Here is a 25,554-nt window from a genome sequence, read left to right as displayed (position 1 = left end):
ATTTGTATGTTCTTATGAGGTACAAGGCCTCAGAGGCACTATTGGATAGAGTTAAGGGGGGGGGGGGGGGGTTGATCGAGTAGTCTGGAAAGCGAAGATGGAGATGGAAGGATAAATAGCTGCCATGGTAATGATGGGGGCAAGACATTTTTAGATTTATTATTTATTAGGAATAGGAAGACATGCAAAAGTGGCATTGTGGAACCCGAGGGTACAAGGGGGCAATAAGTAGCAGTTGATAAAGAGATAGCTGACTTCTTCACTTATATTTTCTGTTCAGGGTTCACAGTTGAAGTGTTTGGGGGGAGGGTGTACAAACACCTCATGTGACTGGGGCAGGAGGTATGATAAACCCTGATTGATTTTCAGTGGCTTGGGTTTGTGAGTGTTCGTTAGAACTACAGGTGGACACCGCGAGGGGAATGGCTGGTACATCCAAGGAATTTGGGGGTATTTCTGGTGACTCTGCTGACTGCTTCTTTAGAGTTGGGAGTGGGTAATGCAGGAATAGAGCAGGGAGGATGTGGTTTCTCTCCACAACAAATGGAGAGAAGGCAGCACTAGGGATATACAGGCCGGTAAGTTTGACTTTTTGGTAAGTAACTCAATAGAAACACTTTTACAACAGAGCTCGGGGATTCACTAGAGACGGGTTTGGATTGACAAATCTGCTTACTTTCTTTGAGTGATCTTGGCATTAGATAAGGGGAGTGTGGTGAATATAGTGTATTTTGATTTTAGTAATTTTACCATTTTCATAGGTATATCGTACTCAGTGTTCTCGGTATGGGGGGCTCCACTGGTGGTCTGGGGCAGGAACTAGTTGGTCAGTAAGGTGTCAGTGGGTTGTGGTCCCAGGAGATGGTTATGCCAAGTGGCGATCTTATTGGTAGTGTGTTTGAAGGTTTGTTATTGGGCTTGTTCTTTTCACAATTTTGTAAGTGGGATTGTTGTAGGGTTGTAAGTAAGATTTGCCTTTTTGTGGAGGAGGCCAAAGCAGTAATAGACCAGACAGTCCTGATGGTGTGCCTAATGGTGTCCTGATGGGTACCTGAATAGATTGTGGGTACCTGAATAGATTCATGTAAACCGTTCTGAGCTCCTTTAGGAGAACGGTATAGAAAATTGAATACATATATAAATAAACTGTAATAATGTAATAACGAATTGGATTTAGTTGCAGTCCTCAGTTAATGAGCAGAAGTCCATTTCTAATAAACAGGACCGTGGGGTTGTTTTTTGCTTTTTTAAAAAAAAAAATTATTGCTCATCTTATATTACACAGGCAGCAAATACATTTACTAGATTTCCAGAGGTTTTATGTACCTTATCATACATACCCCCTCTTACACAAAGCCCAATAATGCGGACTGCTGCAGCAACTGCCCCGAAGGCCATAGGGATTTAAAGGGCACTAGCATGGCTTTGTAAAAGGGGGAGTGGGGAGGGAGATAGTTACCAAGTACCATAGAAAATAAATCAGATTCTGAAAGAATGTTGAGCTGAAGAATTTTGCTGTAGGCCCAGGAAAAATTGAATGACTCACTTGCCAGAGATTCTTTTGGGAATTCTGGCTAAGGATAGATTCATGCACAGCTAGAAAACTAGGCTACAGGTCTTGTACTGTTACACAGATCAAAATGAAACAATTGTGAGTTTTAGTGCATGCTATGAAATAAAAAGCTTATGTTTTTAGTTTGCCCATTCATCTGTCTCTCCATCTTTGTCATGTAACATCACAAACGAAGACTAATTGTGGGAAGACAGACACAAGTAAAATATAAGTTGGGGGTGCCCTCACTGGGCTGGACTGAAGTCCACTTCCAGAGTTGCCTGCTGAGCAATCCAAGAAGATTGCTAAAAACGTCCACTACATTCAGCAGATCACTTCTTTTCAGGTAACTAAAGATAGCTGCCACTGCCTCTAGGCTACTGGATCATTGAAGAATGCTAATATTATCATTGGATCATGGTTCAACAAGAGTCTTAGGTAGCTGACTGCAGTCAGTAAGAAGGTTATGCTGCACAAGATAACCCTGAGTCAGTCCTCAGTCTGAGATACTATATGGTTTGAGCATTCATACTACACAATAAAACAAGTTCAAGAGGGTGATGGGTGAAGGAGATGAGATTATTGCAACATCATTTACTTGGGGTCCTTCAAAAAAACCATTCAAAGAGTCATTCAAAATTCGGCAGTTCCACTAATTTTTGGGCTGAAGAAATGGGAACACATAAGCCCCTATTATCAAAAACTCCTTTGGCTGCCCCTGGAGGCGCGAGTCCTGTTTAAGTTCTCTTGTCAATCAATATTTGGTCTGGCCCCCACTTACCTAGTTTCCCATTTTTATCTGGCAAGTTCTTTTAGGCCCACACGAAGAATACATCTGTTCACCTATCCGACAATTAAAGCCTGCCAATACAAAATATTCTTGGACAGAACTCTTGCCTTCCAGGCAGGCAAATGGAACGATTGGCTTAGTAACTTTATCAGGCTCTCCTCATCCTACTTCAATTTCAGAAAATTGGTAAAAACGAGTTTGTTCAATCCATTTGTAAACTAAGAATCTACACAGCTCTGGTAAGAACTATATAGCTTTCCAGTTCTTTCATTATGTAAGACTGTACTGTTGACTTTGATTGTAATCTCTTCGCTGATTGTCCAGCACTTCTTGTTGTAAACCGCCTCGAACTTCCATGGCTTTGGCGATATATTATTATTATTATTATTATTGGCATGCATCTCCTAATTGGTAAGGCCCAACTTAGTGCAGGAAGAGGCGGTTGGAGCATACAGCGAGTGATTTCCTGCACTCGCCGGCGCTCCGGCTGCTCTCTCCTGCCTCTCCCGCTGCCCTCTCCAGTCTAACCCACATTCACGTTTTTTCAAGAATATCGGGGGAGTACTGTACTCCTAAATTTAGGAACATAAAATGTGGATGGTAATAGGAATGCATTTAGGATGAGGGGGGAAAAGACTTAAGAACTTATTTATTTAACTCCCCCCTCTTTACAAAGCCAAGCTAACATTTTTATCGCCAGTTGAGGCGGTTCAGATGCTCAAAAGAATTCTACGAACATGGGAGCTATTACCGCAGTGTCCGGTGCTGAAAACACTAGCACGGCTTTGTAAAGGAGGGGTTTCATTTATTTTCTATCGCCTTTTCCCCAAAGAACTCAGAATGGGCTGCAGGTTAACATACATAATATACAGTTTATAGGTTAAATTTGCCATAGTTACTGTTCAAGATTTTTCAATACAAGTTTAGCACGGATTTTCATCATTAGGCTCATAACTCTAGCCTAAATTTGTAACCATCACTTACTGTGGGATTTTACCGAAAGGTAAAGGCTTTCCCTCTATTTTTTTTTAAATTGCAGATTATGTGTTAATATTCAGATCAAGGGAAAAAAGAAGCGAACTAGCCTCGATAAAAGCTCAAAGAACACAACAAAGAGGCAAGAGAGATGTCTATAGCAACCATTAATCTCATTTATTTAAAAAAACTTATTCTTACTTTTAAATACTGGGGTGTATTTTTATGTATTTCAAGTGCTATTTATTTATTTTATTTTTTTAAATATCATTTTGGGTCAATGAATATATAGCACTTTATATGGCAGTCTAATTTTAACTTGTTCATTTTTGAGTGTAATGTTATTCAGCGCCATGATGTAATATATGGTTCTTGACTTTTTTCAATTTGTTTTGTATCTTCCCATTGACTTCTCTTGATGTTTTTATGCATTTTTTTATACATTTTTATACATCTTATTCTATATATATATATTCTAAAGATTTTATATGTGTTTATCTTATGATTATTTATGTCCATTTTTTAGTTGGCCTCTGAGGAAGGCAATTTTGTTTGCTGAAACCTGGATCCTGATTGGTACTTTCCTAGAATTCTTTTCATCTGGGACTTCATATGGTCTTTACAAAAACCATATATGTTATATGTTGCTTTTAAGTAAGTGAGACTAACAGTTGGTATAGACCTCTCTCTTGCCTCTTTGTTGTGTTCTTCTTTTGAATTTTATTTCGTTTATAATGCCAACAAAAGTGCAATACAATTTATATACAAATAATGATAATCAACCAAGCACTTATAATCAAAAGATAAAAATTCCCTCCCCCATCCATCATTACCATTAGGAATAATATCAAAACAAAGATATACCTCCCTCCCGCTCCCACCCCCCTGGATGTGTGGACGAAAATATTCAGATCAGCACATGGTACCTGCTCCTGGTTAACGCAGAAGCAATTGGCACCTCCTAATTAGGAGGCAGAAAGGGGTTTTGCGTTACTTCTGCATTAGGCAATTAGGTCATGGCAACTGCCAACTGCCTTTCATGCCCACTCTCTACCCTTGCCATGCTTCCTGAATCAAAAAATAAAAAAAGCTTAACGCCTGATTTACGTGCTCTGTGAAAATACTGTAAAGTCCCTTAATGCTACTCTGTATACTCTGCAAATCATGCTCAATATTAAAAACTTTATCTCAAGGCAAAAACAAAACAAATGACACGTGAAAGCAGTGGCATAGCTGGGGTGGCACCCTTCCCCCGCCCTCTTCTCCACCCCCACCGTCACACACTCCCCCGCCCCTCCTGCAGCACGCGTGACATTTCCCTTCCCCTGTATCTCTGTAACATTCCTGACACAAGCAGCAACCCCCGAGCTGCTGTCGCGCCAGCGTCAGCTCTTCCTCTGATGTCATTTCCTAGGCATGGGTCCAGGAAGTGACGGCAGAGGAAGAGCAGGTTGGGGGTTGCTGCTCACGCCAGGAACATTGCATTGGTATGGGGGAAGGGAAGCGGCGTGCACATGCGGTAGTGGAGGATGGGCTGGGGAAGGAGCGGGGGTGAGGTGGAGAGGAGGACTGGTGCCTGGGCCCTCACAGAGACGGTGCCCGGGCAGACTGCCCCTCTGACCGCCCCCCCTTTGCTATGCCACTGCATGAAACTAAAGACTCTCCAGAAATGTTCATGGTGGGCTCAGTAGCTGTCTGCCTCTTACAGCTGCAGACTTTGATAAAGGCAGTTGCCACAGCAGAAGGCAACAGAGCTGTTGAATCTGTATTAATTGTAGTAGAATTTCAGCAATTGCTCAGCACAAACATTAATTTGTTAGCGAAGACTTTTAGCCTTAACGTTGTCCTTTCTTATAAGTCCTTGTAATTCAGGGCTTCAACAGATTTTCTGCTTGTACAGGAGTTGAAAAAAAACAAAAAACAGTTGCTTGGTAAGTGAAAACCTATTACTTCATCAGGGGATCTGTTTGCAGCAAATAAGTAGATGATCAATGTTTTTCCATTTATGTAATTGAAATATTAGGGGGCAATGCTATAACTGGGAGCCTCCAATTAGGCATTGTTTTGTCCCTATATTCCTGGGAGCAGCATGCTTGTGTTGAAGTATGTATTTGACATTGTTCTGTAAGTATGTAAACATAGTTTAGTGTCTGTTCCTTTAAGGCAGGCTCCCAGTGTTTATTGCCCCGCCCTTTTTTTTCCCTCTCTCCCTGTTCTGTTCTGAGCTCAGTAGTTGCCTTCCATTATTCTGGTGAGACCTCATTTAGAATATTGTGTACAATTCTGGAAGCTGCACCTTCAAAAACACATAAAAAGGATGGAATCGGTCCAGAGGAAGGCTATATGGTATACTAGCTGATGGCCCGGCGTTGCACGGGTATTTAATTATAGCAATAACACTGTAAATGGATTCAAATAAAGATACTTTATAGTGGTGAATGAAAATATTTTTTTACTTTATAAAAAGTACAATATTCAAATTATAATGTGAAATATTTGACAAAATGAATACAATACAACTAACACAAAACTTGATTATAAACAACATTTTTAGTTTCACCTCCAGGAGCAAGAACATGTACATTATTGGGTGAACCCACCCTTCCCACGTGTGCAGGTGGGCCGCGAGACCCCCAGAACATATCACCCCAGGTAGTGAGGGATCTGCATACCAAGTTTCGTTCAAATCGGTCCCACAGCTTTTTACATTTTTTCCATTGACTTGAATGGGTGAAATCTGATTTTCTGTTTGTAGCTCCGCCCACATGTGCAGGTGGGCTGCGAGACCCCAAGAACATATCACCCCCGGTAGTGAGGGATCTGCATACCAATTTTCGTTCAAATCGGTCCCACAGCTTTTTACATTTTTTCAATTGACTTGAATGGGTGAAATCTGATTTTCTGTTTGTAGCTCCGCCCACATGTGCAGGTGGGCTGCGAGACCCCAAGAACATATCACCCCAGGTAGTGAGGGATCTGCATACCAAGTTTCGTTCAAATCGGTCCCACAGCTTATTACATTTTTTCCATTGACATGAATGGGTGAAATCTGATTTTCTGCTTGTAGCTCGGCCAACATGTGCAGGTGAGCCGGAAGACCCCCAGAACATATCACCCCAGGTAGTGAGGGATCTGCATACCAAGTTTCGTTCAAATCGGTCAAGCCGTTTTTGAATTAATGTGAGAATGGCATCTTTTTACATTTTTTCCATTGACATGAATGGGTGAAATGTGATTTTCTGTTTGTAGCTCCGCCCACGTGTGCAGGTGGGCCGTGAGACCCCCAAAACATATCACCCCAGGTAGTGAGGGATCTGCATACCAAGTTTCGTTCAAATCGGTCCCACAGCTTTTTACATTTTTTCCATTGACTTGAATGGGTGAAATCTGATTTTCTGTTTGTAGCTCCGCCCACGTGTGCAGGTGGGCCGCGAGACCCCCAGAACATATCACCCCCGGTAGTGAGGGATCTGCATACCAATTTTCGTTCAAATCGGTCCCACAGCTTTTTACATTTTTTCCATTGACTTGAATGGGTGAAATCTGATTTTCTGTTTGTAGCTCCGCCCATGTGTGCAGGTGGGCCGCGACACCCCAAGAACATATCACCCCAGGTAGTGAGGGATCTGCATACCAAGTTTCGTTCAAATCGGTCAAGCCGTTTTTGAATTACTGTGAGAATGGCATCTTTTTACATTTTTTCCATTGACATGAATGGGTGAAATGTGATTTTCTGTTTGTAGCTCCGCCCACGTGTTCAGGTGGGCCGCGAGACCCCCAGAACATATCACCCCAGGTAGTGAGGGATCTGCATACCAAGTTTCGTTCAAATCGGTCAAGCCGTTTTTGAATTACTGTGAGAATGGCAGCTTTTTACATTTGTTCCATTGACATGAATGGGTGAAATGTGATTTTCTGTTTGTAGCTCCGCCCATGTGTGTAGGTGGGCCGCGAGACCCCCAGAACATAACAACCCAGGTAGTGAGGGACCTGCATACCAAGTTTCGTCAAAATTGGTCACAGTGAGAATGGCAGCTTTTTACATTTTTTCCATTGACATGAATGGGTGAAATTTGATGTTCTGTTTGTAGCTCCGCCCATGTGTGCAGGTGGGCCGCGAGACCCCCAGAACATATCACCCCAGGTAGTTGGAATTACTGTGAGAATGGCAGTTTTTTACATTTTTTCCATTGACATGAATGGGTGAAATCTGATTTTCTGTTTGTAGCTCCTCCCATGTGTGCAGGTGGGCCGCGAGACCCCCAGAACATATCACCCCAGGTAGTGAGGGATCAGCATACCAAGTTTAGTTCAAATCGGTCCCACAGCTTTTTACATTTTTCCCATTGACTTGAATGGGTGAAATCTGAAGTTCTGTTTGTAGCTCCGCCCATGTGTGCAGTTGGGCCGCGAGACACCCAGAACATATCATCCCGGGTAGTGAGGGATCTGCATACCAAGTTTCGTTCAAATCGGTCAAGCCGTTTTTGCGTGATCGCGGCACATACATACATACATCCGATTTTATATATATAGATGGTCTTCGTCATAAGGTGTATGGGGACAGACTTAAAGATCTCAATCTGTATACTTTGGAGGAAAGGTGGGAGAGGGGAGATATGATAGAGAATTTTAAATACCTACGTAATATAAATGTGCATGAGTTGAGTCTCTTTCATTTGAAAGGAAACTCTGCAATGAGAGGGCATAGGATGAAGTTAAGAGGTGATACGCCCTGGAGTATATATAAGCACATAAGCATGGCCTCTGCCGAGTCAGACCATAGGTCCATCATGCCCAGCAGTCCGCTCCCGCGGCGGCCCCCCAGGTCAATGACCTGTAGTGATCTATTACTCAAGAGCATTTTGTCTTGTATAGTAACCCTCTAATTGTACCCCTGGATTCCCTTACCCCTCAGGAATTCGTCCAATCCCTTTTTGAAACCCAAAACCGTACTCTGCTCAACCACCCCCTCTGGAAGCGCATTCCAGGTGTCCACCACCCTCTGGGTAAAGAAGAACTTCCTAGCATTTGTTCTAAACCTATCTCCCTTCAATTTTTTTGAGTGTCCTCTAGTTCTTGTTGCCCCCGCCAGTCTGAAGAATCTGTCTCTCTCTACCTTCACTATACCCTTCATGATCTTATAAGTTTCTATCATATCCCCTCTAAGTCTCCTCTTTTCCAGGGAAAAGAGCCCCAACTTCTCCAGCCTCTCAGCATACGAGAGGTTTTCCATGCCCTTTATCATTTTTGTCGCTCTTCTCTGGACCCTCTCGAGTATCGCCATATCTTTCTTTAGGTACGGCGACCAGTACTGGACGCAGTACTCCAGATGCGGTCGCACCATTGCCCTGTACAGCGGAAGGATAACTTCCTTGGTTCTGGTAGTGATACCTTTTTTGATAATGCCCAACATTCTGTTCGCCTTTTTTGAGGCCGCTGCGCATTGTGCTGCCGGTTTCATTGTTTTATCCACCAAAACCCCCAAGTCCTTTTCTAGGTTGCCTTTTCCCAATGTCATCCCCCCATCATGTAGTTGTACATCAGGTTCCCTTTCCCTATGTGCATAACTTTACATTTCTCCACATTAAAACTCATCTGCCATTTATCTGCCCACTCACTCAGTTTGTCCAGATCCCTTTGGAGTTTTTTACATTCCTCTACAGATCTAACCTTACCGGAGAGTTTTGTGTCATCCGCAAATTTTATAACTTCACACTTTGTCCCTGTTTCCAAGTCATTAATAAATATATTGAATAGCAGCGGTCCCAGCACTGACCCTTGTGGGAAGCCACTTGTGACCCCTTTCCAGTCAGAATAGTGTCCCTTTACTCCTACCCTCTGTTTCCTGTTTGCCAACCAGTTTTTGATCCATCTGTGTATGTCCCCTTCCACCCCGTGGTTCCACAGTTTCCTTAGAAGGCGCTCATGAGGTACCTTGTCAAAGGCTTTCTGGAAGTCTGAGGAAATATTTTTTTACAGAAAGGGTGGTAGATGCGTGGAACAGTCTCCCAGAAGAGGTAATGGAAACAGACACTGTGTCTGAATTCAAGAGGGTCTGGGATAGGCACGTGGGATCTCTCAGAGAGAGAAAGAGATAATGGTTACTGTGGATGGGCAGATTAGATGGGCCATTTGGCCTTTATCTGCTGTCATGTTCATATGGTCAACACATGCTTGTAAAGGGGCACTGTTCCCTCATCAAGTTTTTATCTCACTTACCCTCACCCCATTTTTACTAAACCATGGTAGAGGTTTCTACTGTAGCCTGGAGCGTTAAATGCTCTGACGCTGCTCCGACGCTCATAGAATTCCTATGAGCGTCGAAACATATAGCAATTCGGACTGCGGTAGAAACCCCTACTACGACTTAGCAAAAGAGGGCCTTAGTCAGTGTTCCCGCTAAGCTGCGCTGGGGTGCGCTCACGCACAAAATATTACCTCGCAGCGCACAAGTTTCTCGTCACAGCGCACACAGTGTAGAGCACAGTTCTTCAACCGCCGGTCCGCAAACAAAATCTTGCCGGTCCGCGAAGGATTCGGTCCCCGCCGCAACGAAAGGCCGGCGTCAGCTGACTTGCAACTTCCTGTTGCAGTCGCTGTGCCGGGACTCCTGCCTTCGCCGGGACTCCTGCCTTCCACCGCGTTTGCCTCCTGCCTTGTCTCCGCACCTCCAGACCAGCAGCGGCAGCTGTGTATGCTTTTAACTTCGGCACAGAGCTGCCCCTAATCAATAGTTTAGCGCGGTTTCATAAGTCAGCCTCGGGGCCTTTGCTAGGCCGGCCCACATCGCATCATCGAAGCGGGCCGGCTATCAAAGGCCCCGAGGCTGCCTCATGAAACCGCGCTAAACTATTGATTAGGGGCAGCTCTGTGCCGAAGTTAAAAGCATACAGAGCTGCCGCTGCTGGTCTGAACTCTTGGGCCGCTGAAGGAGGGCAAAAAGCAGCTGTCCTGGAGGTTTCCCTTCCTCTCGCCTTTACAGGTTCCTTTTTTCCACCTTTTTTTTTTTCCTTCAAACGGCAACGGGCCCCAGCATCGACATCAATCAAGTAAGTTCCACTGTCAATCAAGCGGTTCTGCTCGGCCAAAGCTTCCCCTGTGACATGAGCCACCCTCAGGGGAAAGAAAGTGACCCACAAAGGTGAGGGGAAGGGGGGCAGATGATGGAAGTTGGGGGGGGGGGGAGAGAGAGAGAGAGAGAGAGAGAAGGGGCAGATGATGGAATGGAGGAGATGAGAGAGAGAGAGAAGGGGACAGATGATGGAAGTGAGAAGAAGGGAGAGAGAGCAGAAGGCAGATGGATGTCAGTTGAGAAGGGAGAGCAGATGCTGAATGGAAGTGGGGAAAGAACACATACTGGATGGAAGGAGGAGATAAATAAAGGGGGAAGAAAATAGTAAGATAATGGAGGGGTGAGGAAAAGGGGTGACAAGCTGTGTGTAGACACAGTGAAAAGAGGGAAACGGGACTAAATAGTAAGAAAGAATTTAATTTAGATGGAGGCAGAAAATAGAGAAGGAAGACCAGAGAAGAAAAGGGAAGAGAGAGCAGAGAATGATCAGATCTGAGTGGAGGAAATGAGAAGAGAGATATGCTAAAAACCACAGGGGGGAGGGAAGGATAGAGATGCCAGACCATGAGGGGAACAGAAGGAAGATGATGGATGCTAGACCAAATTGGGGGGTGGGGGGGGGGCAGGAGGAGAGATGGCAGGGAAAGACAGACAGTGAATGGAAGGGGCAGATGCTGGACTGAAGAGACAGAGAAGGTTATCATGCTGCTGTACCGGGCCATGGTACGCCCTCACCTGGAGTACTGCGTCCAGCACTGGTACTTTAAGAAGGACACGGTACTACTCGAAAGGATCCAGAGAAGAGCAACTAAAATGGTTAAGGGGCTGGAGGAGTTGCCGTACAGCGAAAGATTAGAGAAACTGGGCCTCTTCTCCCTTGAGCAGAGGAGATTGAGAGGGGACATGATAGAAACATTCAAGGTACTGAAGGGAATAGACTTAGTAGCTAAGGCAGGGAGAACGAGAGGGCACTCTCTAAAGTTGAAAGGGGATAGATTCCATACAAACGTAAGGAAGTTCTGTGGTAGAAAGCAACATATTTATTTGGCTCATAACTTGCTGGCGCCCGATATTTTTAGCTCACAGTGAAAAAAGTTTGCTCACAACACCCGCCCGCTTAGAGGGAACACTGGCCTTAGTACTGTTGATTTCTAAAAAACCCAAAAACATTATTCTTAGCAAGTAGCTGAATTCATCCTTCCAGTTTCCTGAAGTAGGGTTGAAGGTAGACTCAGAACAAGTGCCACAAGTTCATACAAGCAATAAACTGTAAGTTAATTAATTTATTTCTTTTAAGATTTATATTAAAGAAATTTGCTTAAAAAGTTCAGAGTCCAGTCTGATAATGCTCTAAGTGAAATTATGATTATGTTTGTATTTTGTAAGCTGCTTAAGATTAAGCAGGTTAGAAAATTTTTAAATAAATAAATAGATTTAGCTACTGGGACCTTCTGGGATTGCCAGAATAGACATTCACCCCCAAAGTCTACATATGGCACCTAAAAAATTGATGCCAAACAGAATGGTGTTTAGCACGATTCTATAAAAGGCATTCACCATATGTAGAATCATGCTTAGTGCCTGTTTGCATGGATCACATTTAGACACACCCACTTAGGCCAATGAAAACCAGGCCTAAATACCTGCACTTATGTTGTGCATGGATCGTGCATATTCTAAAACAGTACGCCTAACTTTTAGGAATGTCTATGATCTGCTCTTGCTCCTCCCCTGGACATGTCCCCTTTTGAGATTAACACACTAGAGTTTGCACGCACCACTTTATAGAATGCCCTTGGAAAGTTGTTCACATTAACTTCTAATTAGTACCAACTGGCAATTATTAGTTGTTAATTGCCAATTATCGGCGATGCATTCCTACAGAGAAGTTTTTCGGCTTCTCTTGAAGCCAGGTAAGCATAGCTTCCTTTACTTCATCATGCTTTGTCGTTTGCTCTCCTGGTCACAGTGATGCGCCCATGTCCCGTCACCAGTGACAATTCTCTCCAGAATACTCGGATCTTCTTCATATTGTCTCAGGAGCTGGATTGCAACCTCCACACGCTGTTGCTTGTGCAGATCAGTAAACTGTTTGGGAACCCATCGTGTGCAGATTTTCTTGTAGCCCAAGTCGTCATTTATTATTGCAAATGCAGATCCATAGCTGATATGGCCCACAGAGATCTATGTGGGTGACCATTTAATCAGTGAAGAAATTAGGGTCCTTGGTGTGTTACTGGATGCTAGATTATCATTTAAAGCCCAGATTTCTAGTGTAGTCCAGCTTTCTTATTTTGCCATGTGGAAAATATCTCATTTGAAGAATGTGTTACCTAACTGGGATATCAGACAAGTTTTACAAATGATGGTATTATCACAGGTAGATTACTGTAATGGTATCTACTTAGATATACCATCAGTTCATATCAAGACATTACAAACTGTTCAGAACTCAGCAGCTCGGATGTTGATGGGAATGTCTCGTTATGAACATATTTCACCCATCTTAAAAAAATTACATTGGTTACCGACATTTTTTCGTGTTCAATTTAAGATCTTAAAATTTGTCCAACAGGGTGGCTACGATACCTTGCCTAATTATTTTGCTAAATGCTTGCTGTTGTATAGGCTATCAAGAGCATTGAGATCTGAAAAACGTTTGTTACTAGATACAGGGGAAATTGAACAGTGTCCGATATGTGCGAACTAAAAAAAAAAAATCCTGTTTCTCTACTTCTGGGCCAGCCCTATGGAATGCCATGACTGGCACCTTGAGGTTTTGTGGGAACGTGCTACAATTTAGAAAACTGCTCAAAACGTATCTCTTTGCACAGGCTTTTATCATCTAACTTCGTGCAACTCTATAATGATTATGTTACATTTTTAAGATGATTGTAGTACGGTATCATTAATTTTGTCCTCTGCAATATATGTGTTGTCGCAAATTGTATGAGTTTAAAGCTATGTATGTTGAATTGTGAGCCACTTGGTAGCAAAGCGGATTATAAATGCTTTAAATAAATAAATTATCCATCAGTCTTCTCTAATCAAGGCATCTGCCCTGCCAATGCGCTGTTGTGTATGCGATGTTGATGGGTGACTAGAATGACCTTTGTCAGTTACGCCTGTTCTTCCTGCTTTAAACCTTTTTACCCATTCATAAACCTTTTGTTGATTCATGGTGCTATGCCCATAAGGAGTCAATATCTGACAGTGAATTACCACAGGTTTCATACCCTCTGCCCCCCCAAAGCGCACTATTGCATGTTGTTCTTCGATGATGCAATCTTGCGATGGAGCGTCCATGTTTCTGACTTCATGGCTGCCACACGACTAAAGACCGAGCGCTGCACTGTGCATGAATGAACTATCCAATAGGCCATGGATGAGGACATATGTTGCATTTTGCTAGCTCTGTTCCCGTTATCATGTCATTTAACAATTGCCTTTAATTTTAGATTCACGCTCATATTTGGTTGTTAGCACCCAATTATAGACATTAATTCATTTATTAGCCCAATTAATTTACATGCACATTTCAGGAGCGAGCCCAGATTTTGGCACACAAATCAAAGTACCATATATACAGTAGAACCAGGTGGAGAGGGGGGTCTATGCATGTCAGGAGGTATTTCCTGGAATACAGTTGGGAAGGAGAGCGCACTTCCATGCAGACTTCTGGATTTCTAAATGTATAAAGAAAGGTTGTCATAGAAGAAACCCCCCCCCACACACACATAAATAGCAATTAGAAATTTGCATGTGTACTTTTCATTGGATCCCCTTCCATTTCCAAATACAGTTCAAACTCCTCATACTGACTTATAAGTGCATTTACTCTGTAGCCCCTCAAAATCTCTCCTCACTTATCTCCCCCTATGTCCGTCCCTACCCCCTCCCCATGAACTTCATTCATCAGATAACTCATTCTTATCTGTACCCTTCTACTCTACCGCTAACTCAAGACTCCACACCTTCTTTCTTGCCATGCCATATGCCTACAGCAGGCTGCCAGAATCAATATGTCATGCTCCGTCTCGAGCAGTATTCAAATCCAAGCTAAAAGCCCACTTTTTTGAAGCTGCTTTCAACTCTTAACTAGAGAATGACACGGTACGTGTTACCTGTGGCTAGCTGCAAGTAGCCGCGGGTAACCTGCCAAAACGATGGAGGGGGGGAAAGGTGCTCACTGCAGGTGCGGGGACAAGACCATTCACCACCCCATGGAGCGGTGAATGGCTTTATCCCCGCAGTTAAGGGAGGGAATGCGTGCGGTCACCGATTGTGCGTGGCCCCCTCCCTCCTTCCTACGAATCTATCTCCCTCCCTCCCTCCCCCTTAACTTTGTGGTGCATTTTAAGGTTTCAGAGTACTTGTTGAAAGCCGCCGGAGCCTACGTGCATCGCTTGCGTGTGTGGGCAGAAGCTTCTCCTCTGACGCAACTCTGAAACCTTAAAATGCGCCGAGAAGGTAAGGGGGAGAGAGGGAGATGCATGGACCGCGTGAGGGGTACTGAAGATCAATGAGGTTGCGAGAGGGAAGGGTGGATGCTGTGGAGACGAGGACGGGGCGGTGAAGGGGACAGCAGGGACGGGGATGGGGCGGTGAAGGGGACCAATTTTTTTCCCCGTGTCATTCTCTACTCTTAACTCCCACTCACTGTCAGATACCTATACCCATTGTATCATTCCATCTACCAGAATCTCCCCAAGCCCGAGATGTCCTGTCCGTCTGTCCATATTAGATTGTAAGCTCTTCTGAGAAGGAACCTTCTAGTGCATGTTAAATGTACAGCACTGCCTACGCCTTTCAGTACTATAGCAATGATAAATAGTAAATGGTAGTATTAGGACTCATTCAGGGTGCCCTGTCAGTCTGAGGCCGTCTTAAAATTACTGTAGATTTTCTAAGGCAGTTTGTAGTGGGAATTTTGAGGCTCTGTTTCCTTGTCTTGTTCAAGCAGTGTGACCTTTTTGGATAAATGATTTTGGAGAGTGAGGCTATAGTGATTGTCTCTTGCTCTTTCATCTGAACATCTGATACGATCAGATCCTTTGATTGCAGATTAGTGTTTTCATATTGCTTGTATGAGAGTTGGCGGGATATGAATGTCTGCATCAGTTTCTATTTGCCTCATTTCTTTGTTGTTTCTGATGATATTCCAAAAGTATACGCTGGTGCTAGTTTATGGGCTGATATGTTTTATAGGAAGTGCAAATTGGCGAAGCCTTTGTACAACTGTTGGAATAAATTTTCATTCTCAATAACAGGTGACAACTATATTAAAACACAGTAATGTCACAAAGGTTTGCAGTACAGGGAAATGAGAAATTTCTTATTGATACAGTCATGGATAGACTTGCAATTATGACACTTTTCTTATGCTCAAGATAGCACCCGAGAGGTGTAAAAAAATGTCTGCTACACATAGAAGGGAAAGTGATAGATCCAGGACAATTCTATAGCTTAGGCACGCTCGATTATGTGCATATGATGTGTGTTAATATTTAGAATACTAGCATTTATATCTGTAAATGTGAACCTATGTGATTAACGGTTTCACATTAGGAGTCACTGCCCAGGATAAGGATTTAGGTATCAATGTTGATGATACATTGAAACCCCCTACTCAGTGTGCAGCAGCAGCTAAGAAAGCAAATACAATGTTAAACATTTTCAAGAAAAGAATGATGTATAAAACTGAGTACAGCAAAACCTTGGATTGCAAGTGTTTTACAAGACAAGCAAAACATTTTATTAAATTTTAACTTGATATACAATCAGGAGTAAATTCTCTATTAGTACGTTTAACTTAGGCGTGCTTTGGACGTCCGGTAAACGTAAATACCAATTAACTATATTTAGGCGTGAGATAGACGTCCCGCACAATAGACGTCCCTCGTCGCCCAAAATAGACGTGCTCAAAGTAGACGTCCCTCGTCGCCCAAAATAGACGTGCTCAAAATAGACGCAGGTTTCTGAAACGTCTCCAATGGACCCGTGATAGACGTGAGTACGGGTTTTTTTTTCTTATTTGTTTTTTTTTTATTATACTTTATATATACTCTTTATTATCACACATTCAAGCATTGATAAGTATAGGATGATGAAAAACATAACTAAAACACAGTATCAGAATTGTACAGTTAATACAAGGAAAAAAAATATGTTATGTTTCAAAGGAAAACTAGAAAATGAAACGTACCGAGTGGGTGTTGAACTTACATTATCAGTATGGAAGGTGGGAACCGGTAGATGTGTGCTACACAGAAAGCTGTACAGGAATGTCATACTCACCTCCTATTAGAAGTGGAAAGGATAGGACTTTGAACACCATATAGACTTTTTATAAACATCGTTTAACTTCTACAAAGACTGGCAGGAAAGGCACCCTAAGTCATCCAATAAGCTTTCTCTCGATTTGCCAGAGACATTATTTCAGAGAGGATAGTTTAGAAGTGATATCTTGCTCGAAAGAACACTCTCCTGCTCTTAAAACATTGCAACAATCACCTCATTCTTCACAACAAGAAACAGAATCAAAACACAGATTAAACCTGAATGTGGCTTCCAGTTCACAGGAAGAGGAAATAGCAAGCAGCACAATGCTGATCTCATTGTGACATCATCAAGGTGCACCTGGAAGGTAGATATGCCACAAGTAAAAGACAAGCCGGGACTTGAACTCACAACCTACAGATGATCGATATAGTGCTTTTACTCACTGACCTACACCTGTGTCTCTAATTCCCCTGTCATAGCATACCTTAGTAATGTGCTAAAGTATACTCTACTTAGCTATCATATCACAGTCAGTTGAGGCAAAAGACTGGTAGCTCAATGGTGTAAAGCACTGTTGTCACGGATGCAACACCCATATTCTTAAGTATGGTTCAATAAATGTAATACAGAGTCAAAATTATGCTGTTTATTTTATCAAACCCAAGCTCAACTTTGTAATGTATTGTGTATAGTCTTGCTAATGTGTTTGTGATGAAACTTAGATGCGATACGTGTATATATATAAACCCTAGCCACGCATGCGCACATACCTGCGTGCTTCTGTGATCTCTGCTCTGTGATCAGTAGGTCTGTGGCCAGCAGGAGTGCAGATGCAGCAGCCAGGTGACTCCCCCCCTCCCTCCCTCCCTCACCACCAAAATCACCACCGCCAAAGCTTCCTCCTTCTGGCCAGCCGGGAGGAGGGCTCTGAGTCGCTGAAGACTGTCCCAGATCGCTCAAAAATTAACCTTTTCATCTGAGGTGCGAGGCTGCGGGGACCTTCCTCCCCGGCTCACTAAGGTTTCATCTTAAGAAATTCAAATGCATTGTAGAAAATGCAAGTGACTATTCTCTGTCATCCTAGACACCCCTGCAACACCCCAACAACACACTCCTGCAGCATAAACCCCTCATGTTATAATCAAGTAAAAGACAAGCTGGGAGTTGAACTCACAACTTATGGATAACTGGTACAGCATGTTTACTAACTGAGCTACCGAGCTACTTAACTGTAGCCCTAACCCTAACCATAAAGTAGCATCTGACATTATAGAAGCCGTTAGAATTTTAAAATCGTTTTGGACGTTCATTGGGTGTTCTCAGATCAAATACACCTGTAGATACTTGCAATGATTACCCCTTGTCAAATCTTGTACCTAAAGCCATTTCTGGAGACTTCCATTCCCAAGTCCCCAACATAGCTCAGTGCTTAAAAGCACTGCATGTATGTTGCAAAGGTCAGGGGTTCAAGTCCTGACTAAGGTTACCAAAGGCATAATATTTTTTTTTTCCACCCACCCAAACATGCATAGCTAAGCATGTGAACCTCTTCATTTATTTAATTTATAACGTCATTGTGTTTGGGGGGGGGGGGGAGGTGAAGTTTCATTAGGTTTACATGGTAAGCTTCTAAGCTTGTACCTAAAGCCATTTCTGGAGACTCCCATTCCCAAGTCCCCAACATAGCTCAGTGCTTAAAAGCACTGCATGTATGTTGCAAAGGTCAGGGGTTCAAGTCCTGACTAAGGTTACCAAATACATAATATTGTTTGTTTCCACCCACCCAAACATGCATTATTTAATTTATAACGTCATTGTGTTTGGGCCAGGAGAAGTTTCAATAGGTTTACATGGTAAGCTTCTAAGCGTTCTGCTGTACATTTTTGTATAACAGCGATATCGGCGTCATTGCGCATGTAATGAACAGTATTGATGTCGAGTGGAGTAGCTGCTTCACGTACGCCCATGAGGCACAAATACGTCATTGCGTTTTTGTTTTTTTTTAATACTGATCATAGAATCGCTTGTTCTTCATATGCAGTTATTTCCTATAAAATGGCAGCCAGGACACAGCTAAACCAGGCTCTTCCTACCAAACGAGCATCACTACTTTGTAGTGCCTGGCCATCACAGGTCATATCTGCAATTCAGAAACTCCTGCATTTGCCTGACCTGGCGGTATAACAGAAGAGCCTCATGTCCCAGGGAAGTGGAAATGATAGGACTTTGAACACCATATAGACTTCATATAAACTTCGTTTAAGTTCCACAAAGACTGGCAGAAAAGGCACCTAAGTCATGCAATAAGCTTTCTTTCGATTTGCCAGAGACATTATTTCAGAGAGGATAGTTTAGAAATGATATCTTGCTCGAAAGAAGACTCTCCTGGTCTTAAAACATTGCAACAATCAGCTCATTCTTCACAACAAGAAACAGAATCAAAACACAGATTAAACCTGAATGTGGCTTCCAGTTCACAGGAAGAGGAAGTAGCAAGCAGCACAATGCTGATCTCATTGTGACATCATCAAGGTGCACCTGGAAGGTAGATATGCCACAAGTAAAAGACCAGCCGGGACTTGAACTCACAACCTACAGATGATCAATATAGTGCTTTTACTCACTGACCTACACCTGTGTCTCTGGTTCCCCTGTCATAGCATACCTTAGTGATGTGCCAAGGTATAATCAGCTTAGCTGACACAAAAAAGTGGTAGGTCAATGGTTTAAAGCACTGCTTTCACTGACTCGAAATCCATATTCTCAAGTATGGTTGAATACATAGTTCAAAAGTGCTGTCTTGATCACACACAAATTCAACTTTTCAAATGTTTTGTATCTGGTATTGCTAATGTGCTGTTTCAGATGAAAATGAGATGTGATTGGTCTGTATCTTGTAATTTTATTCAAATGAGTATTGTGTCAGCTGAAGGAGTTGAGGGTGTTAAAACCGAACTGTACTACTGAATGAATCTATTCCGTTTAGGCGCTTAACATTCGCCGTCCTATATGCTACAATAATGGCATTCCTTTGGTAAGTAATCACAACATCCTTAAGTGGTTTAAGATTTTTATTGTAGAATATTATGTCATTTCATTGACACTCAAAAGTCCAGAAAAGCGGTGTGAAATTGTAACACATGCAACTGCAGTTTGCTGAGATGGATCACAGCTACACCGGTATACAGAGTAAGCCACTCCTAGGTCCAAATCAACTCCCAGCCTACAGGAGGAAAGGGTACAATGTCAGTGCCTGTGAAATATTAAGATTTCCTCATGGTAGGGTAAGGCAGGATGTAGGAAAAAGACAGGAAAGTAAGGAGGTCAGAGAATAAAGGCCAGAGGTTTATGCCAGAGAAGCAAGGGAAATAAAAGCCATCCTCCTTGTTACAGAGTCCATATGTGAGCTAATAACCTACACACACTGGTTGGAATGTTGAAGGTTAGTAGAAGTGAGCACAAATGTCTCATACCTACCTATGCACAAGTATCAGGAATACGTCACAGGATCCGCCCGTATCACAGGAACAGCTTCACGATGAGATGCTAGCCACATGAGGAGGAGGAGGAGATCAGCTGGGCCCGAACACCTGCAAAGAGGGGAAGCATGTTAATACATTGGAAAAGTCCCCCACCTCAAACTGTTACAATACCTACAGTTATCCTATAGCTTCAGTTGAACTTGAAGTACCAGCATGGAGAAGGGAGGGGGGGGGGTGCTAGTCTTATTCTACACAGAAACTTGTAGACCCATACCATCATTAACTCCTACAAGGTGTGGAAAGCTGAGCAGCATATAGGCTTCTGATAGCCATAGTTTTAACATTTTAGCAGTATAACTCATCCAATCTGCTTTCTCTGAGCTCCCAATATAGATGTCATTTATACCTAAAACTAAGGGGGTGTTCAATCAACACACATGCTAACCTAACACCAGCATGTGTCGATATACAATTTGTTGTTGGTAAAACAACAAAAAACCAAGAGGTCCTAAACTGCTAGCTCATACCAGGCCATCGAGAAGCACATTACGATGCCCTTGTATGGTGACGATGAAAGTCTTGGACATCCAACCTGCAACAAGAGTATGAAAGCTGTTAGCTATTTGACATGTGGGCAATTCATCATAAAGCCTGCTAATGGAATGATATACAGGAGCAACATAGTGAATGAGGCCAAAAACAAAGATAGCTTACCTATTATTCTACCTTTAATACTTGAGCTGCTACCAATAACTTCTTGCTTTGCTGGTCAGGGACATCTGAACTTTAACTTCAGCCTAGAGAAAGAGGCATCATCACATTCACTCACATGAGACAGAGACAGACAGAGAGAGAGAAGCTGTTTGGGGTTCACATAAATATACTCACCATTATCCCAAGAAATGGGCTCTTATTAGGTTGTCCCTGACCACCTGCCCTCTCCTACGCTCTTCTTGCTCAGGTAGAGGCCTGCGTCTAGCTTGGATGTCCTCATCATCGTCACTGTCTTGGACCGGCTCAGGAGGGTCTGGCATCCGTCTTCTCAGCGCTAGGTTATGTAGCATGCAGCAGGCAACAAACATCCTGGACACCTTGTCGGGCCTGTACAGCAGTTGCCCTCCTGAGCGGTGTATACATCTAAAGCGGGACTTGAGCAACCCAAACGCACGTTCCACGATGGTCCTTGTGGTGTTCAGGGCCCGGTTATATCGCTCCTCCTCTGGCTGTTGGGGACGCACAATTGGGGTCATCAACCATGTCCTCAGGGGATAGGCACGATCACCTGCAAGGAGAAACAATATTAGAAAAGGGGCACATATCTGTTGTCCATTGTTCTGCATCACCTCCAAAGTTAGCCATGACCCTGTGGTAAAATGAGAGAAAGGCGGTTAATGTAGCAAAGCTTTATCTGCAGTAGTACGTTAACTCACCAACCAGCCATCCACCTTGGATTTCACCCCTCTGGAACCTGCCACCTAGGCCAGAGTGGGCCAGGATATAAGCGTCGTGGCAGGACCCTGGAAAGCTGGCACACACATCTGTCACCTCCATGGTAGCACTACAGACCACCTGCATGTTCATGGAATGATATGCCCTCCGGTTCCTAAATTGCCTTTCAGTTTCAGCAGGTGGTCTGAGTGCTACGTGTGTGCAGTCTATAGCTCCCAGGACAGAGGGGAAACGTGCCAGTTGAGCAAAACCCCTCATTGTGCGTCGCCGCTCTGCCTCACTCATCGGAAACTGGATATACATAGCAATACGCCTTAAAAAGACTTCCAAAAACTTATTGATTATCCTGGATACAGACGGTTGACTGATGCCAGCCCCAGCTCCCAGGGGCCTTTGGAAGGTTCCTGTAGCCAAAAACCCCAGGGCTGTAGTTACTTGTACATAAACTGGAAGGGAATGTCCCCTAAGAGTGGTGCGCTCCAAATCCACCTGCAGTTGCTCACAGAGATGAACTATGGTCTCCCGATTAAATCTAAAGAGACCAATACACCGCTCATCTGTCATATCAAGGAAGTTTGCCCTGGGCCTATATACCCTGGGGGCCTGGCGTCGGCGTCGGCCTGGGCCTCTGCCTCCAACCTGGCCACGCCCCAGGGCCACAGCCGGACCTCTTCCTCTACCTCTAACCTGCCCACGCCCCGGGGCCGGGGCCAGGGCCAGGGCCAGGGCTGGGGCCGGGGCCGCCACCAGACCCCTTCCTCTGCGCAGCAATCTATCATGGGCCACCACATGTAAGACAAACTCAAACTCATCAATCATCTCTCAAACCAATACCAGACCAAAGACACAACTGACAAGTACACAACAAAAGGGAGAAGATGGGGGAAAGGAGAAACAATACAATCACAGTACAAAGTCACACTATCACAAATCAACCACCAGAAGCACGAACGCACGGGAGTCTAAAGGAGACAAAATAATGATTTTTTAAAGATCCTTATATACTCTCGACGCCGATGTAGCGTCTGACGTCATAACCGTTACAATTTTGAAATCTGTTTGCACAGTCATTGGGTGTGCATAGATCAAATACACCTGTAAATACTTGCAATGATTACCCCTTCTCAAAGCTTGTACCTATAGCCATTTCTGGAGACTCCCATTCCCAAGTCCCCAACATAGCTCAGTGCTTAAAAGCACTGCTTGTATCTTCCCCAAAGGTCAGGGGTTCAAGTCCTGACTAAGGTTACCAAAGACAGAATATGATTTTGTTTTTCCACCCACCCATGCATAGCTAAGCTAAAATATGTGAACCTCACTTCCCAATCTTCATTTATTTAATTTACAAATTGTCATTGTGTTTCATTAGGTTTACATGGTAAGCTTCTAAGCGTTCTGCTGTACTTTTTTGTATAACAGCTATATCGGCGTGGTTTAGGATGTAATCTATAGTGTTGATGTAGCGCGGAGCGGCTGCTGCAAGCACGCCCAAGCGGCACAAACACGTCATCGCGTTTTTATGCGTTGTGACGTCATAGAATCGCCCGTTCTTCATACGCAGTTATTTCTCCTAAAATGGCTGCCAGGAGACAGCCAAACTTCACCACTGAAGACTCCAGGCTGCTGGCCAGGCTCTTTTTAGTGCATGAGCACCACTATTTCAGAGTGGCAGGCCATCGCAGGTCATACCTGCAGTTCAGGGACTCCTGGACCCGCCTGACCCGGCGCTACAATCGTAGAGCCTCCTGTCCCAGGGAAGTAAGTATTCCAAGTCAGGCCCTCACAAATAATCATGTAAAATGTAATGATGGAAACCTGTCTCAATCAAATTGTTCATGTTTTTGTGGGTAAATTTTGATTCCTTTTAAAAACTACAATTGTGCATAATAAATCTTTTACATTGAATACTGAAATTAAAGCACATCCCAAAGGAGCAGTAGTAGGATTTCAAATGACAAATTCAGCTCCTAGAAGGCATCTATTCCATTCACAACATGCACACAACTAATTTTTGGGTCACAAGCTTCACATTTGTAATCGAAACATCTTGACATCAACTTTCCCAAAGTGCTGCTATGTCATTTCAAATACCTTAAACACTCCTGTATCAATCTGCTGGTCTAGGGAGATAGTGGCATGACGTTTAAAGTGACAGCGTCAGTACCCTGACGTCAGGGGTTTCAAGCCACGCTGCTCCTTCTGACCAAACTATTTTATTGCCCCTGCTGCATGATTGTAAGCTCACCAGGACATGCTGTAATGTGGGGCAGTGCTGATAGGCTACAGCCTCAGCACCCTGGGGTTGTGAGTTCAATCCCACCTCCTCCTTGTGATGCTGTCCATGTCACCTCACACCCCCCCTCCCCCCCCCCCCACTGTCCCAGGTACAGTAGAGAGATAGCGATGCCTCCAGCACAGAAAGGGGAAATGCTGGTGTACGTGAATAAATTCATGTAAAACATGTGGCAGAAGGGGGTGGAGGCAGACACCAAAGCGGATAGGGGCTCTTGGAGGGCAGTGTACTCCATGTTTTGTGCTTATAGAGGTCAATACTTAAGTAAACATGTTATGCCATAGTGCTAGATGGCACTCATCATATCCCTCCCTCTCTGTTCTTTCTTTCTCTCTATTATCCAGGCTGAGGATCTCAGGAAAAGGGGGCGACTGCTGAGGCGCCAGGAGCGGGCCTTCCTTGAGGGGGTGAGGGAGGAATTGCGTGCACAAGCCGGTGAGTAATGAGTCCAGTGTGTGTTTCTTTGTGATCAGCTTACCAGAATAAATAGATGAAAATGCTTGAGTAGCTGTAAACCATTCTTAATCATAAAATCTGCAGTAAAGCTGCTATTGTGATATCATGTCACAATGGCTTTATGGTGTTCTACTTGCCTCACTTACTTACGCTACATTTTGATGTTTACAGTGGAGTAGGTGCTTTGCATCCTGTTATTAGCATTTGAAGAAAATAACGTAGTAAATAATGTCATGTTCAAAAGTGTTGTGGACATATCTAACTGTATCCTATTTCTCTCTTGTCAAGCAGCAGCGCAGGCACCCCCTCAGGAGGCCCCGCAGGTGATGGAGGGAGCCCCACCCTGGTCCTCGGCAGAGGAGGAAGAGGAGATGGAGGAGGAAGAGGAGGAGATAGAGGAGGAGGAGGAGGCCTGGCAGCCCTCAGGACCGCCCACACCACCACTGCCCCCTGGACCTCCACCACTGCCCCCACCACTGCCCCCTGGACTGCCTGCCCCACCACTGCCCCCTGGACCCCCACCGCCTGCCCCACCACTACCTCCAGGACCACCACCACCATCCCCTGTTGGACCTTCCCCTTCCCCCACCCATAGCCCTTCCCCTCACTCTCCTGCCCTTCCTGTTCCCATCCCACCCCCTTTCCTTGCTGTTCCCCCCCAGGAGCAGCCCGACCAGCCTCAGGAGGGGGTGGCCAGGGAGATGGCGGCCTACTCTGCCATCTTGGAGGAGGTGCAGGTATTGAGAGGGTGTGTGGAGAGGATGGAACATGCCCTCTTGCGGCTGATAGCCGAAAGAGGGCATGGTGCCAGCAGCCATACACCCTCTCAATGACTGCACCTCTTCCACCCCCCTCGCCTGAGGTAGCTCAAGCTGCTCTTGGGGGGCACCCACCCTCTTTCCCTGTGTTATGTGTATGTAAATAGTTATTTAAAAAAAAAGTTTTCCAAGTTTTAAAAAGTTTATATTTTAATAAAAAAGTTGGTTATGGTTTAAACTTTCCTGTGTGGTTTTAACCTTGTAGCATCAGAAGTTTAGTGGACAGAGTCCAAGGTAGATAGGGGTTCAGGAGGGACTGCTGAATGGGCCCTTTTCAATATAACAACAAGGTGACATATAGAAAGTTTGACAATCTTTATTGGGGTCTGTCATTCATTCTATTACCTGCTAGCCACTTTGATGTCAAATCATTGCAGAATCT

This window comes from Geotrypetes seraphini, chromosome 1, assembly GCF_902459505.1.
Source record: "Geotrypetes seraphini chromosome 1, aGeoSer1.1, whole genome shotgun sequence".
NCBI classification, from domain to species: Eukaryota; Metazoa; Chordata; class Amphibia; order Gymnophiona; family Dermophiidae; genus Geotrypetes; species Geotrypetes seraphini.
The sequence above is the reverse complement of the archived record's forward strand: the minus strand, read 5'-3'. Positions refer to the sequence as shown.